Raw genomic sequence first — 14,861 nt, 5'->3', positions numbered from 1 at the left:
CTGGTGACGGCATGTGCGTCACATGACAGGAATATGTTGTCGACCCACCTAACTTGTACACTTGGCGAATAGGTAAAAAGATTCTTCTACCTTGCCCGATTTAGGTTTTCTTGTGGATGTGATAATCACTCCCAAAAAAGTGATGAAAACATAACAGTTTGTCACATAAACTGCAACAAATGACTGCAACAGTCGCACAGTTTTCCCTGTGCTCTGTCAAAACATCTGTTTTTAACGTTTTCAAATTTTTCCGTGTGTAGACCGTCACTTCCTGCATATGTCCAAGCAAATATGAACATGTCCTGGAATTTTGGAGAACGAAGTTGATTTTGTGTGTGTGTGTGCCTGAACTTTGATAATTGTCTGAAAATAAAAAATTAAAATTTTCAATCGGTGGAACCTTTGGTTCCACAGCTGTTCACGCTAACCACAGGACCACGGCGCTAATGAGGTAGTACAATCCTTAATGTTACATATCTTAAGCATGGACTACTCAGTTTGTATATTTTGCTTATTTTTTTCATAGTTCCACACAACTTCTTCCTGTTTTCTCGATTGATCTGTGTTCAGTTTTTCAAGGCCTATCCACTGTGCCAACTTATAACTAAATCTGAGGGAAGTGCGATGGGGAGGTTCCCTTGTAAGGACAGCACACAATACCCAGTCATCACGACGCAGAGAAAATCCCTGACCCCGCCGGGAATCGAACCCGGGAACCCGGGCGCGGGAAGCGAGAACGCTACCGCACGACCACGAGCTGCGGACTACCGATGGGCCACTTGTGGCCTGAAGACCAGTGCTCAAACTGTGTTAAAGCGTTAGCGTAGACCACAGATTATACCTCTTTATAACTAGACTGAGCCAGCATTTTAAAGTTTTAAATTCGATCAGTTAGTATGTGAAACATATAAAATCTAATTTTTTTGCCCCTGGAACCCCTCAGATTGGCAACCTGGAACTGTCTGGCAACCGTAGTAGCTGTTCAGTCATATGTGTGACAGACGCCTTTTTCGCCCTGTGTCACGTGACTTTAGTTCGTTCCAAACTTTGAAACGACAGAGAGAGGGACGTACGTGGTCTACATGCATACGTGGTCTTCGATAGAAAATAAACGACCGCGACGTCAGCAGGTCTGGACAGAGGGCTGCCACGGCAGCTGCAGCGCCGCATCGCGGCACAGGCGGCGCGGCCGCAGGGCGGCGTCTACGGCTGTGTCTGCGGGTCCTGGCGCGGTGCCAGACCACCACCGGCGCGCCAGCCCAGACCGGTCGCTGCCATATTTATTAGGCTGGGATTGGGGGAGGGGGCGGGGAAGGGGCGGGGGCGGCGACCGCTACACGGCAGATGTCAGCGTGCGGTCGACAGGCACACGCAGCGGCTGTGGGGGGCGGCGGCCGGACTACCTGCGTTCAAAGGCCGGCCGGCGGTAGCGATTACCGTCTCCACCCAACAGCCAGCCACGCGTGCCTCACTGTGCAGTTCATGCTCACAGTGCATGCAACCTACGGCGAACGGAAAACGAAGTTTCCAAATCGTATTTCGCTGTTGTGTTTACGTAATGGGACGAAATCGATAGTGCTAGCCCGGCAGATATTGATTTTCCGATAGTAAGTTGTTTTACACGAACGTTAGTAAATCAACTTTTCTCATGTCTTCCGTCTAATATGCCCTCCAGTGACAAAAGTCATGGGATGGCGGTATGCACTTATACAGATGGCAGCAGTGTCACACGGGGTATAAAAGGGCAGTGCGCTGGCGGATCTTTCACTTATACTCAAGTGATACACGTAATAATGGCGACACAAAGGGAATGAACAGACTTTACAAGTGGAGTGGAAGTTGGCGCATTTGACAAAATGGTTCAAATGGCTCTGAGCACTATGGGACTCAACTGCTGAGGTCATTAGTCCCCTAGAACTTAGAACTAGTTAAACCTAACTAACCTAAGGACATCACACACATCCATGCCCGAGGCACCATTCGAACCTGCGACCGTAGCGGTCGCGCGGTTCCAGACTGCAGCGCGCATGGGACATTCCACTTCGGAAATCGTTAGGGAATTCAACATCCACAGTGTCAAGGGTGTGCTGAGTATACCAAATTTTAGGCGTTATTTCTCACCACAGACAACGTAGTGGCTGACTGCTTTCACTTAACAGCCGAGGACATTGGCGTTTGCGTAGAGTTATCAGGGAATTCAACATCCACAGTGTCAAGAGTGTGCTGAGAATACCAAATTTTAGGCGTTATTTCTCACCACGGACAACGCAGTGGCCGACGGCTTTCACTTAAGAGCCGAGGGCACTGGCGTTTGCGTCCAGTTATCAGTGTTAACAGACAAGTTGTAACATCCCCTTACAAAAAATTATAAATGACAGTGCTGGAAAACCTCTTACGTTATCTGATTTTCAAACAGCTGAGCAAAACTGAACGTTCTCAGACATTTCTCTCTTTACTTATTCTGATCATCACTAAACTGACACACAATATTTTTAGCGCAACGCAGTCTCACTTTCAATAATCCCCACAAAATAATGGCCCTCACTAACAATAACCTATACCTTTCATGAATCACTTACCTCACAAAAATCTTCGTTACTCGAACTACGGCAATACAGCCAGCGCCAATACTGCCAGCTAAATAAAAGATTGTAGCTACTGAAGGCACCAACTACTGTTAGGCGTAGTTAGCAGATGAAAGATTTTGATGGAGAACAAACAATGTATTTACCCTAATAGTGTTCAAAAGTCATAATATACGTATCAGTTCAAGACATCCAGTCTTACAAATTTCCTTTTTCTGAAGGACACGCGTCCAGGTAGTTCGCTCATAATAATCTCTCAAAACTCTGGCACCTCTCTCTCTACATCCACCACTACTGTTCCCATCCAACTGCCCAATATCCCAACAATGCCAGCCATCCACAGACTGCACACAGCACAGTCAGTGATTTTCATACAGAGCGCTACGTGGCGTTACCAACATAGAAACCTAACCAGCCCACTTACAAAATAACGCTGCGTGAATTAACCACAGAAATAAATGTGGGACGTCCGACGAACATATCCGTTAGGGCAGTGCGGCGAAATTTTGCGTTAATAAGCTACGGCAGCAAATGCCTTCACTGACAGCAGGACATCACCTGCAGCTCCTCTCCTGGGCTCGTCATTGTATCCGGTTCGACCATAGACGACCGAAAAACCGTGGCCTGGTTGGATAATTCCCGGATTCTACATCTACATCTACATTTATACTCCGCAAGCCACCCAACGGTGTGTGGCAGAGGGCACTTTACGTGCCATTGTCATTACCTCCCTTTCCTGTTCCAGTCGCGTATGGTTCGCGGGAAGAACGACTGCCGGAAAGCCTCCGTGCGCGCTCGAATCTCTCTAATTTTACATTCGTGATCTCCTCGGGAGGTATAAGTAGGGGGAAGCAATATATTCGATACCTCATCCAGAAACGCACCCTCTCGAAACCTGGACAGCAAGCTACACCGCGATGCAGAGCGCCTCTCTTGCAGAGTCTGCCACTTGAGTTTATTAAACATCTCCGTAACGCTATCACGGTTGCCAAATAACCCTGTGACGAAACGCGCCGCTCTTCTTTGGATCTCCTCTATCTCCTCCGTCAACCCGATCTGGTACGGATCCCACACTCATGAGCAATACTCAAGTATAGGTCGAACAAATGTTTTGTAAGCCACCTCCTTTGTTGATGGACTACATTTTCTAAGGACTCTCCCAATGAATCTCAACCTGGTACCCGCCTTACCAACAATTAATTTTATATGATCATTCCACTTCAAATCGTTCCGCACGCATACTCCCAGATATTTTACAGAAGTAACTGCTAGCAGTGTTTGTTCCGCTATCATACAATCATACAATAAAGGATCCTTCTTTCTATGTATTCGCAATAAATTACATTTATCTATGTTAAGGGTCAGTTGCCACTCCCTGCACCAAGTGCCTATCCGCTGCAGATCTTCCTGCATTTCGCTACAATTTTCTAATGCTGCAACTTCTCTGTATACTACAGCATCTCCGCGAAAAGCCGCATGGGACTTCCGACACTATCTACTAGGTCATTTATATATATTGTGAAAAGCAATGGTCCCATAACACTCCCCTGTGGCACGCCAGAGGTTACTTTACCGTCTGTGGACGTCTCTCCATTGATAACAACATGCTGTGTTCTGTTTGCTAAAAACTCTTCAATCCAGCCACACAGCTGGTCTGATATTCCGTACGCTCTTACTTTGTTTATCAGGCGACAGTGCGGAACTGTATCGAACGCCTTCCGGAAGTCAAGAAAAATAGCATCTACCTGGCAGCCTGTATCTAATATTTTCTGGGTCTCATGAACAAATAAAGCGAGTTGGGTCTCACACGATCGCTGTTTCCGGAATCCATGTTGATTCCTACATAGTAGATTCTGGGTTTCCAAAAACGACATGATACTCGAGCAAAAAACATGTTCTAAAATTCTACAACAGATCGACGTCAGAGATATAGGTCTATAGTTTTGCGCGTCTGCTCGACGACCCTTCTTGAAGACTAGGACTACCTGTGATCTTTTACAATCATTTGAAACCTTCCGTTCCTCTAGAGACTTGCGGTACACGGCTGTTAGAAGGGGGGCAAGTTCTTTCGCGTACTCTGTGTAGAATCGAATTGGTATCCCGTCAGGTCCAGTGGACTTTCCTCTGTTGAGTGATTCCAGTTGCTTTTCTATTCCTTGGACACTTATTTCGATGTCAGCTATTTTTTCGTTTGTGCGAGGATTTAGAGAAGGAACTGCAGTGCGGTCTTCCTCTGTGAAACAGCTTTGGAAAAAGGTGTTTAGTATTTCAGCTTTACGCGTGTCATCCTCTGTTAGGGTTCGAGCGTGTTGCAGACCCCATGAAGCGTGGACCCATGTTGTCAACAATGGACTGTGCAAGATGGTGCTGGCTCCGTAATGGTGTGGGCTGTGTTTACATGAATTGGACTGGGTCCTTTACTTCAACTGTACTGATAATTGACGGGAAATGATTACGTACGGCTACTTGGAGACCATTTGCAGCCATTCATGGACTTCATGTTCCGAGAAAACGGTGGAATGTTTGTGGATGACACCAAGCTACGACGATTCACAACAGATCTGAACAACATTATGGACAGTTCGAGAGAGTAATTGGGCCGGTCGCGGTGGCCGAGCGGTTCTAGGCGCTTCAGTCCGGAACTGCGCGACCGCTACGATCGCAAGTTCGAATCCTGCCTCGGGCATGGATGTGTGTGATGTCCTTAGGTTAGTTAGGTTTAAGTAGTTCTAAGTTCTAAGGGACTGATGACCTCAGATGTTAAGTCCCATAGTGCTCAGAGCCATTTGAACCATTTTTAGAGTAACTGGCTCACACAGGTCGCCCGACTTGACTCCTATCGATCATTTATGGGACACTGTTGATAAGTTAGTTCGTGCACAAAATCCTACACCTGCGACACTTTCACAGTTACGGACGGCTATAAAGGTAGCGTGGCTGTTAGGCTGCAGGGGATTCCCAACATCTTGCTGACTTCATCCCACGTCGAGTTCCTGCGCTACGCTGGGCAAAAGGAAATCCGACAAGATATTAGTAGGTATTCCAAGACTTTTGCCACCTTAGTGTACAACAAGCAGAATTAGTCCGTTTGGCAGATTACTATAGTCATGTTACAATTACTTGATACTTAACACTTCAGCCTTTGGAGCTAGGAACCTCCAATCAGAGCACTCAGTATCACGCCCGGAAAGTTCGCGGTTGCCAAACTACCACAACAATTGCCCAAGTTCACTTCCCATTCCTTGTCTGGCTTCATTACTAGATGTGTTTGGGTCTCGAAATCTAGGTTTACCCATTTTATTTCGTATTTTATATATGATAACCACACCCAAATTTGTTTATCTCATGACAATATAGATACAAAGATTACAGAACTACTACATGTCAACACTTAAACACAGCTCTCCAGTACAAAATAATCCAAATGACAACAGCTACACACGGATTTCAAGGTGTTTTATATATTTTATCACATTATTCGTCGGCGTAGTAAATCTTCCAAAGGGCCCTTTTAGGTACATGCGGGACATGTTGATATAACATAGGCCGGCCACTGTGGCCGAGCGGTTCTATGCTTCAGTCCGGAACCGCGCTGCTGCTACGGTCCCAGGTTCGAATCCTGCCACGGGCGTGGATGTGTGTGATGTCCTTAGGTTAGTTAGATTTAAGTAGTTCTAAGTCTATGGGACTGATGACCTCAGAAGTTAAGTCACATAGTGCTCAGAGCCATTTGAACCATTTTGATACAACATGAGCAAGTGTCTGTCTCCCCGCACCACAGTCATACGTGGTGATGAAGATTTACCCCACTTGCAGAGAGCGTCTGCTCATCTTTCATCGCCCGTTCGGATGTTGTTCAGGGTAGACCAGATTGCCCGAGTCTAGTCGAATCCAGTGATTTTCTTTTGGACTCAAGACAGTTTCAGGCATTGTGGAGCATACTTCTCTTGCCAGCAGCGGTTCCATTCATCGATGGTACTGAGTTGAGTTTCCGAGAGGATCCTGACTGTGATGTGAGTGGGGTGTCCTGATCTTAGTCTTAGGAGGTGTAATGTGGCTCGAGATAGGTAACAATTCTGTAGGAGTAGATCGTATTGACCCATTAACAGCGCGCATGGCCTCGTTAAGTTGTCGGTCTATCTTTCTTACGTGTGGACTCTTAAGCCGAACAGGCACATAGTACTCTGCTGCTGGGTTTACCAATTCGAGTGCTGATACCTCAAGCGCTTCTGGTGGCGATCCCCAACGAGTGCCACAGAGCTTATGGAAAATATTGTTTCTGCTGATGTTTCTGCTTTTGAGTTTAGCAGATGTTCGTGTCAAGTGCTCCTTAAAAGAAAATATCCTACATAATGTGATCCCAAGTTATTTTGGATACATATTGCGATGAATTTTGCCTCAAAAGAGACATTGAGGAGTCTGTGTGCCACACTGTTGGACAGATGAAAACATGTAACTTCTTTTTTATTTGAGTATTTGAGTTTAGTTGCAGCCTCAGTTTATGGAAATGTTGGCTTAAGAGGGCTAGATAAGAAGTCGGGATTTCTTCAGGTACCACACAAAAGAAAAACACACACACACACACACACACACACACACACAATGCTGCAACGGAATACGAATACACATTGTTTAATGCATACCACTAACAAAACACTACTGGTTGCTTACGCACAAGACGCGATTCAACATCACATACACAGTTCTTGTAATCAGAGAGATCGGTTTACATCAGATGAGCTTCGCATGATATCGTGTTAAGCCGAATTTTTGAAGGTTGCAGATAATCGTTGCGATTGGGGCACCACAGTTATAACAACCTAGCACAGTGAAGTTGCCTAGCGTAGTGGTTAGCGCATACATCTGATGTGTAGTAGGTCGTAGATTCGAGACTCGTCCAGTGCAGGGGATTGTTTTTTATTCCTAAAGAATTATTTCAAAAGAATTTGACTATCATTTTTATTCAATTAATTAGTTTAAAAGTAATTTTTTTTTATTTCGAATACTTTTCCACGTCATTTTCATCATCGTATTGCCCTCTTTTTCTTCTTATCGTTCTTTTTTCGTTTGTAATGTGCCTGTTTCGCCTATAATCTGCATCCAAGTACCAACCAGGACTGCACACCGGTTGTTAAAACGCGGCGCACCGCGTAGCCTCTGTGAGTATACTTTCAGGTAACCAATGATAACGAGAGATTACAGCTTGCTATTGGCGCTGCAACTGAGATTTTTATGCCTTGAGTTTGCTCGTATAGGTTAGCTTTAATAGCCGCGAACAAAGCGATCGGTCTTTTAGATCTGTCGCAGGCTTGTGGACTGCCGTTCTCTCAGCTACATTGCGCGTCACGGGGTTGTGACTGAGTTACGACACGAGTTAAATTCAGGGCTACAAAACGCGTCGTCTGCCGCCGTTCAGTCATTGGTCGCTTAAAATCAGCTATCGACAGAGCTGCGGGTTAGTTCAACACTGTTTCGTGTTAGGAATAACAGCGTTTGTGAAGTGACCGGTCCTGTTTGTGTGCCACCTATAACTGAGCGGTAGCCAGTAGCAGATGGGACAACACAGTAGGGACAGGTGATAGACGTCAGTTGTAAAGTAATTTTAATCAGACTATAGTATCTATATTAATCGGTACACATACGACCGTATGCGCTACCAATATGTTCCAAAACGCCGCGCGTGAAATCGGGTTTTTTCCACAGCTCATAACAGGTGTTCTATTGGTGATAGAGAGGTAGGGTAACGTATTTTGGATAACCCTTGGATTAGGGACGATTTGTCTACCCAACAGTATTCTACAGTACGCGGTCAGATTTTGAATATTACACATTTCCTACAACTGGCGCAATACGTAAATTCACAGTTATATATTTGTTAATAACATGCACTCACACAGCGGCAGAGGACATGCTTAATGCCGAATAAACGACAACAAAACACTGAAAACATGCCGAAAACAATGGTAAAAAAAGTAGAAACCATGCTTCACACAATACAGTATCCGAAACCAAACAGTACACATGTTATAGCGTTTAGTGACTTTAACGATGCTAATTTTCCTGTTTCAGAATAAAGTATGAACCCACTGATGATGGCGATATTGTCGCTGAAACTAGTTCGGGATAGAGAAAAAAAGAAAGTGTTTTGCATCAAGGCGGATTCGTAATGCAGTATTGTTGTTAATTAATATTTCATTTTTATAAATCTTTACGAGATAGCTGGCTTTATTTTCTATGTTGCAGGCAGTAAGAATGTCTAGCCCAAGTAATAACAGTGGCAATGTTAAGCTATCGGAGCACTACGTTCGAGTTTTAGAGGACAAAACTATTTCGAGTTGCACTTGAAAAACAGATAAGCTAAAAATTAAAATTATGCTGCTTTTTTCTTTAACAGACGAAGATAAAGAAGTCAGTACATAAATGGGACGCAAACAAAATCAAGAAAGCCGTAGAGTAACTAGACTTTTTGAATTGACATTCAGGAAAGCGAGTGATAACTCAAATGGCTCGGAGCACTATGGGACTTAACATCTGAGGTCATCAGTCCCCTAGAACTTAGAACTACTTAAACCTAACTAACCTAAGGACATCACACACATCCATTCCCGAGGCAGGATTCGAATCTGCGACCGTAGCGGTCGAAAGCAAGTGAGAAATATTCAATTCCAAGAAGTACAGTAGATGACACAGAAAGGAGGACCCATGAAACCTGATTTATGAAATAATATTTTTTTCTATAACATTCAGCGATGAACAGAAAACAGTATTGCACAGTCATGTTAAAAATTTAGATAGCCAGCTTATGCCTCTGAATAAAGGTTAGTTCTTACGTCTGGTCCACAAATGTGCAAAGCTACAATAAAGAAGGCATTGGTTCAGTGAGATAAAAATCGAAAGGGGAAATAACATCTCGCATGATTTTACGAAAAGACATGAAGACTTTAAGCTGAGGACATCTGAATCCATGAGTTTTGAGCGAGCAGCAGTTTTCCGCAAGGAACCAGTTGATAGATTTTTTAACAAACTATATTGGCTAATATACAACTTTATGTTTACACCCATTTAAGATCAAACTTAAACAACTTTTGTAGAAAAGTCTCTTATGTACACACTACCGTTTAAAGTCAAATATAACCCTCCAAAAATTTTAATGATTCAAGTTCAATGGACGCGATAAGTAGTAAAAACTGAATGTTTATTTTCCAAACGACATCGAATTTTTATAACTCTATTTAGAAACTATAATAGTACTGTATTGTTCAGTGTGACGAATGTTCAGAAACGTTTATAATTTCGAAAAGTCTTATGTATATGGCACTGCTCACTCATCCCCTTCCCAGCGTGAATATTAAGCGATGTGTAGAAGGAATTTTTAACCCTTTGAGTTCCAACAATATAAAAGAAATTATTTAAAAAATTTTCACAAAATTGAAGTTTATCATCCTAATAAGCAACGAATAAATTGGCAAAAAGTAAACAATCAATTATTTTAAGGATGTTCTTTTACTTTGGAATATAATGTCACAATTTTCCCAGACTTAACTTTCATCATCATACTAAACAACGAATACGAGAAGAAATTGGTAAAAAGTATACAATTATTTGTTTTAAAGTTGTCGTTTCACTTTGGAACAACTGGGACATAATTTTCAACCATCCATCATTTCATGACATATATCTGAAAGCAATTTCGCATTTTTCCGGGTTGCAATGTAACATCTCGAGACTTCCGTGAACCCATAACGACTAATACAAATTATATTCGTAAATAACAACCAAAAGTAGGAGTACAATTTAATAAATGTCTTTCGTATACCACTCCCGTGGTTTCGTCTCGGAAACATTCATAACGGAAGTAATACAAACTCAAATTTACATTACAGTAACGTTAGATATACTTACTTTCACTCTCAGTGACCTCCTTAATATGATCACTATAAAAAATGACACGTCACATTCTTCTACTATCACATACCACAATCTTCGCGCCGACTGTTGCTGCGTACTGTTGATATTTTATCGATGTTTCAAAGGTATCATTATACCACGTCGATAAATCGAAAATTTGTATCGATTATTGACGGAAAACAAATCAACCTACAGGCCTGTAAAAATATCGGCTCCACATTGTAAATATGCTGCCGGTTTTAGAGCTATATATTTAAGTGTTGATATTCCGTACGTCAACAAGCTAGCAGCCTGCCTAACCCCCTTAGAGCAAGAATTAAAAGGAAAACGTTGCACGTTAACGCTTGGCGATAACCACTTTGCTAACTATGGTAACTGCATGTAAGTGGCATGATAAAAAGTGTCCGATTGATGCGTCGTTCGGTTTCGTTACATATCGGATTTCTCCGGAACACTTCATGCCGATTGCCCTGTTTTTTTTTCCCATTTCTGCCAACGCCAGCGACCTAGAAGCTGTAGCGTGAAAATTGCGTGGTGAAGGTAACGTAGCATTTTTTGCTGGTAGCGCAGAACGTCGATTACGTCAGCACTTCTTGTCACACCTCTCCGACAGCCGCAAAGTTCAATTTTGTCATTTAGATTTTTGTTTATCACTACCAGCAACTGGTTTTGAAGAACGCCGATGTGAAGAAATAGCAAACTGGTTCCGTTAAAAACTGTTTTTTAACTCAGTTGAGGTGCTATTTCTTTACATCAGAAATCTTGCTATTCCATTCACACCTCCATCCTTTAGTGCGATCGGACTTCTTCTTTGTGCCACCTATACTTGCTTCACACAGTCAAAGAGAAAGACTTGACGTGAAAGCACAAAAAGTAGTGAGACTCGTTCACACAGTGAAAGTAAAATTACGTTCTACTATAATTTCAAAACAACAGTTTCAAATATTTACCGAAAATTGAGAAAAAAATATAATATAAGATAAAAATATCGGCATTCGGTACTGCCATTTCGATATCGATATATCGGCGGAAAATATGTCGTCGATACATAGGGATATTTTCGGAAAAAATATCGATATTTTATAAACAGCCCTACTTTGAACGCTGTAAGTGATTGCTAAAAGGAAATAGCTCAGTGTACCACTATATGTGTCTGTCTTACAATAACATCGGTTGTCTCGTCGAAAGGTGCCGGTACTTGAAACAGAAATTGATAAAACAGTGGTTTCAGACAGAAGCCACTGGTACATCCTGTCTGTCTAATTACCTGCAGCCTTAGAGAAAGAACATATTGAACTGTCTCAAAAGTGAATGTTGTCGAGTCAGGATGTGAACAGATAAATGAAAATGAAAATTTGCGTTACAGACCATTATCACTGATTCAGATCTTCAGTAAGATAATCGAATCTGTTATACTGTCTCAGCTCTGTGTAGTCTTTATCAGACAACAGAATAGTATTTTTTTTTAAATCTAAGCACTTTCACAGCATTTGCATAGTACATTGTCTACCAGACCGTAGACTACATTCATTGGGTACATTTTCAGATAAGGGGAAAGCTGATGTACAGTGTCGTGGTCAGCAAGAGATGTAAGGTTTGAATATTGGATCTAATCGTTGAGTCGCCTCTGTCATATTTTGGTTCGTACTGAAAGCTGATATCCAGGAAGGTCAAAGACTGCTTAGTAAGGGATTCAACAGCACGGGAATGCGTTAGCTTTCCTGTCAGTCAACATCCCGTGCAAATGGAGAGAAAATATCTTACCGCTAATCAGAGCCGATCATCTAAGCTTTCAGACTCACTCGCAACGGTGCACACACAAAGAAAGCAGGTTACTCGCGAAAGAAAATACCTGTGCTCGAGTCCTCATGTAGTGAATTTTAACGATTTGTTAAAAACTATTTATTTCAAATCAATCGAACTTATACAGACAAAAAAAGATCCAGGTTAACCCTTGACAGTTGTATAAACCTCCCAGGACGTCACCAGACGTTAGGAAAGTTAAGAAACCTGGAAAAACCTGGTTCTGTGGCGGACCTAGTTGGAATGAACGAAAATGTGGAACACAGAAAAAACTGGACTCGTCAAGCTGTCCAGCACAGTTATAGGCTCCTGTGGGTATATACAGAAAAACGCAGGTTAGCCTGCTAGTCAAAGTGGTGCAGTGCCATTATGAATAGAAAGTAGCGCGTGTTCCAGCTGCTCTGCAATGTATCTTATATTATTTTACGGGAACTATTCGGTAAAAAAAAATATTTCGCATCCTATAGTGTTGTTCGTTTGCTTCAATGAAATGCTAATATTTCGTATCTTGTCATAGTTATTGCACTATTTCACAATTAAGTAACACACTGCATGAAACAGGAATCGATTGCAATGTAAACCAGGAGACGCTATGAGTTTACGTTTGTACATGTTATGACATAAACTGCTGGGTATGAAATCTAACCAACAAAATTGATTTTATGTAGCGGATTCACGTGCTCTCATGCACGCTAATTATATTGGGAATGAAGCATTCATAACATGCGTTTTATTTCCTAAACGGTTCGAGATATCGAAACACGGTTTTGGAAATCGACAGCCTGCAAAGAGGAGAGTACCTTGCCGCTTCATTAACATGCAGATCTTTCTTATCTACCCTGGTATACAAGTAACTGCAGACTTGTTCAATGAAATAATGCGAGTTTTAAGGGTCACTGATAACCGGTGAAATGAGAATTAGAATGGCCCCATAACAACATAAGGGAAATATTATACGTTTATTTTTATATTGACTTTTTTCATAACCTGTTGTCCTGACTTGTTCTCAGTTCCTCGTTCAGTAAACCACTGTTTCAGGATTCTGTCGCACTAGCAAACTGTGTAAGCTGTGTTGTAATTTAGCAAATTAAGTAAATTTTAACATGGCAACAAGATAAATATAGATGTTTTTCAAGATTCCCCACTGATGATGCTTTTCTGAAAATAAAAGAAAAGGTTAACAACTCAGGCGAAAATAAATTTACCTTTCTGTTGCAATTCCAACTGAATCCTGTACTTTTGTCTGTTCTTAATAATGAAAAGCAGTTAATGAAACTGGCAAAAGGATTTCATTCCCGTAACTACTAAATAATTACTAGATTCTACGGGAAGTAAAGAATGCAAAGATATGCTGACGGACTTTTAAGCATATCTTCTGTTTCTACTACATAGTCGTCTTGCATAAAGCAGTAAACCTTTGGTCTGTTGCGACTCCATTTCTGCGTTTATTGGATCTGTCTTCTGTTGGTTCTTCCTCCATCTCTTTTTCCTCCTGGCTGGTAATGGAACATGCTGCAACAGCAACTGAATATCTGAAGCATTTAAAAAAATAAACTTATTGTGTAATCACGTACATTTTAGCACGATGATATCAAAAATGTTTATTTTAATAACTAGTAGAACGTAAATAGATTACATACGTAGAAACGTTTTATAATGTGTTGTTAACTGTTGCTGATATATGAGCTATGGGATTCACTGATTACCCTTGCCGTCTGCGTGTCGAACAGCAATTAGCGTGGACGCATGAGCTGTCATTTGTTAAATCACGCTGACACGACGCGAAAGCAGGCATCTGTGTACGCCCGGTTAATATTATTGATGCCTTAATGAAGCCATGACGGCTCCCTCGATAATTTTGCTAAACGTACCTTGTACGCGGTGACAACGAGCTCGATCATGCGTGGTTGGCAGACAGAAGCCGAAAAGGGAACTGCGCGAACTATGTGCAAACTCTACGGTGTCTTGAGCAACGTCACTCCTTCTGCAACCCTCAGAACAAAGAAGCACACACACACACACACACACACACACACACATTTAACTTTCCGTATCTGGCCAAATTAATTATAACATGGAATGTAGACTTCATCATCAGCGTGATAAGTCAACATACTTTTTATACCTGGGATTCAGTAATGTAGAACTTTAAGACATCATATTCACGCCAGTGACTGTAATACTTTCTTTATTTCACGAGTGCAATTTCGGCCTTAGGTCATCATCAAGGGCAGCTGAAAAATACAGAATGTTTACAAATTATTTAACAAAAGCGTTGTGGATCTTGATATTCGACCGATTACACAAAATGAAAAATGCAGTTGCGTAAGCATGTTACTTACATTTTTGTGGCTTCAACCCATGTCAACTTAAAATGAGCTGACATATTTATACTTCGTTGTCATTACTACTAAATACACTACTGGCCATTAAAATTGCTACACCACGAAGATGGCGTGCTACAGACGCGAAATTTAACCGACGGGAAGAAGATGCTGTGATATGCAAATTATTAGCTTTTCAGAGCATTCACAAAAGGTTGGCGCCGGTGGCGACACCTACAAC

Source organism: Schistocerca piceifrons, chromosome 5, assembly GCF_021461385.2.
Source record: "Schistocerca piceifrons isolate TAMUIC-IGC-003096 chromosome 5, iqSchPice1.1, whole genome shotgun sequence".
Lineage (NCBI taxonomy): Eukaryota > Metazoa > Arthropoda > Insecta > Orthoptera > Acrididae > Schistocerca > Schistocerca piceifrons.
Note: the sequence above shows the minus strand (reverse complement) of the source record.